Source organism: Monopterus albus, unplaced genomic scaffold (genome assembly GCF_001952655.1).
Source record: "Monopterus albus unplaced genomic scaffold, M_albus_1.0 scaffold238.1, whole genome shotgun sequence".
In the NCBI taxonomy this organism is placed as follows: Eukaryota; Metazoa; Chordata; class Actinopteri; order Synbranchiformes; family Synbranchidae; genus Monopterus; species Monopterus albus.
Genome location: NW_018128118.1, coordinates 14549 through 17942, shown reverse-complemented (window position 1 = coordinate 17942; position 3394 = coordinate 14549).

Sequence of the window (3394 nt, the reverse complement as noted above, 5' to 3'; positions counted from 1 at the left end):
TTATTTCAGCTTCCTGTCTTGTGTCGCGCCAGAGGAGCAGACCTTCATCAGACCTGCATCACTCTCGGCTGTCTTTGTTTATTAACAAGTGTAAGTGAGGCACAGGTTTACCTCACATCACATCCTCTTTTAAATCACCCTATATTCAACAGATGTGTCGTATTCCAACCAAGGAGTCACTGTGACTGGACTCCCCTGGCCCCCGCACTGCCCACATGTCCCTCACCTCCCACCTCAAATCCCTGCTCTGGTCACGAAGCATGGCTCGCAGCACGTACCTTGTCTCCTTCTCTCCTCTCTCTCTCTCATGTTGGCTCAGACATAAGCAAACAGCCTTTTGAGCAAACAGTGCAACAACCTGTCAGCATTGTCTGTAGTTTAGTACTGCCAAAACCATGTAGCATTAATGCTGACACATATCAGAAGTAAAGATAATAATGTCTAGAAAATGACCCTCACTTATGATTAGAAAAATTGACATTTCAATAAACCTATAAAACATGTGTGTGTGCTATGGATGCACCTTAAGTAGATTTATGACATAGTAAATTTACTAGGTTTGTTACCTTATCCCAGCACTGCATGTTGGTTGCAGATAATGCCTATGCAAGCATACATGTACTTCCTGTCTGATGGAAAAGCCTGCTGCATCCCCTGCAAGATATCCCCTCTTTGAAGACAAACAGGAGACACTTCAAATTTCAGTACATTTCCTTTATGGCTCCAGAGAGGCTGTCAAGCATCAGGGTGAGGGCATGGGACATAAACATGCCTGCTTCAAATACGCAGATCAAAACTGCTGCATAAAACCATTTTTAGCCTTATTTGGATATTTATAACTTATTTTACAAATAAGCAGTCAGAAATGTCACCATTTGTCAGAAGCCCATTTATTTCATTATACAACAATGAAGCCTTAGTAAGAAGAAATTATTCGAAGAAAGCTTCCACATATGGCTTGTTTTGACAACAGTACAACTACTGTAAGTCATTGTCATAGGTATTCACTGAAATTTCTTTTATACTGGAAAAAAAGGACATGGAGTATTTGAGTTACTACTACTACTACTACTACCTACAGCTGTTCATGTTAGGGGTCGCCATAGTGAATATATATATATATATATAAACGCATATATAAAAATTCCCCACTCGCCCCACTTTGGAGAGGTCTTATTCCTTCCTTCGGGTCCTCTACCAGAGGCCTGGGAGCTTGAGGGTCCTGCGCAGTATCTTAGCTGTTCCTAGGACTGCACTCTTCTGGACAGAGATCTCAGATGTTGTTCCTGGGATCTGTTGGAGCCACTCTCCCAGTTTGGGGGTCACAGCCCCCAGTGTTCCTATTACCACAGGGACCACTTGTGTCTTCACCTTCCACATCTTCTAGCTCTTCTTTCAGCCCTTGGTATTTCTCAAGCTTCTCATGTTCCTTCTTCCTGATGTTGCTATCACTTGGGATTGCTACATCTATCACTGCGGCCTTCTTCTTCTGTTTGCCCACCACTACTATGTCTGGTTGGTTGGCCATTACCAGTTTGTCAGTTTGTATCTGGAAGTCTCACAGGATCTTAGCTTGGGTCATTCTCAACCACCTTTGGAGGTGCATCCCATTTTGACTTTGGGACTTCCAGCCTGTACTCACAGATGTTTCTGTACACTATGCCAGCCACTTGGTTATAGCGTTCCATGTATGCCCTGCCTGCTAGCATCTTGCACCCTGCTGTTATGTGCTGGATTGTCTCAGGGGCATCTTTGCACAGCCTGCACCTGGGGTCCTGTCTGGTATGGTAGACCCCTGCCTCTTATGATCTTGTACTTAGAGCCTGTTCCTGCACTGCCAAGATTAGTGCCTCTGTAGCTCAATGGCTAACACCACTGACTTTGGTATGGAAGGTCGGGGGTTCACAAAACGGTCAGGGTGCAGTCAATAGCCAGGCTGGGTCCTTAGACAAGGCCCTTACTGCTACCTGCCTACCTCATGGGTAATGAGAGATGGAAAAAGAAGAGATGTCGCCTGCGTCAGGTGGCGGGAACCAGGGCAACCTGATGAGAAGTGGGCTACTGGAACAAGATATTCATGGACAAGAGATGAGAATATGTATATATACTGTATATGTACTAATGTGGGCAATTTAGAGTCGCCAATCAACCTAAAGCATGTCTTTGGACTGTGGGAGGAAGCCGGAGACAACCCACGCAAGCATGGGGAGAGCATGAAAGGTTGCGCACCCAGAACCTTCATGCTGTGAGGCGCTAACCACCACACCAGCATAACATAAAGTGTTTGCCCTCTTACTGATCTCTTATCTTTTTGCATGTTTCTCACACTGTAATGTTTCAGATCATCAAACAAATTTAAATATTAGTCAAAGATAACAAGTAAACACATCATGCAGTTTTTAAATGAAGGTTTTTATTATTAAGGGAAAACAAAATCCAAAACTACATAGCCCTGTGTGAACAAGTGTTCGCCCCCCTGTCAAAACATAACTTAACTCTGGATTATCGCACCTGAGTTCAATTTCTCTAGCCACACCCAGGCCTGATTACTGCCACACCTGTTCGCATTCAAGAAATCACTTAAATAGGACCTGCCTGACAAAGTGAAGTAGACCAAAAGATCCTCAAAAGCTAGACATCATGCTGAGATCCAAAGAAATTCAAAAACAAATGAGAAAGAGAATAATGGAGCTCTATCAGTCCGGAAAAGGTTATAAAGCCATTTCTAAAGCTTTGGGACTGCAGCGAACCACAGTGAGAGCCATTATCCACAAATGGCGAAAACATGGAACAGTGGAGAATCTTCCCAGGAGTGGCCGGCCGACCAAAATTACCCCAAGAGCGCAGCGACAACTCATCCAAGAGGTCACAAAAGACCCCACAACAACATCCAAAGAACTGCAGGCCTCACTTGCCTCAGTTAAGGTGAGTGTTCATGACTCCACCATAAGAAAGAGACTGGGCAAAAATGGTTTGCATGGCAGAGTTCCAAGACGAAAACCACTGCTGAGCAAAAAGAACATAAAGGCTCGTCTCAGTTTTGCCAGAAAACATCTTGATGATCCCCAAGACTTTTGGGATAATACTCTGTGGACAGATGAGACAAAAGTTGAATTTTTTGGAAGGTGTGTGTCCCATTATGTGTGGCGTAAAAGTAACACCGCATTTCAGAAAAAGAACATCATACCAACAGTGAAATATGGTGGTGGTAGTGTGATGGTCTGGGGCTGTTTTGCTGCTTCAGGGCCTGGAAGACTTGCTGTGATAAATGGAACGATGAATTCTGCTGTGTACCAAAATATCCTGGAGGAGAATGTCCGGCCATCCGTTTGTGACCTCAAGCTGAAGCGAACTTGGGTTCTGCAGCAGGACAATGATCCAAAGCACACCAGCA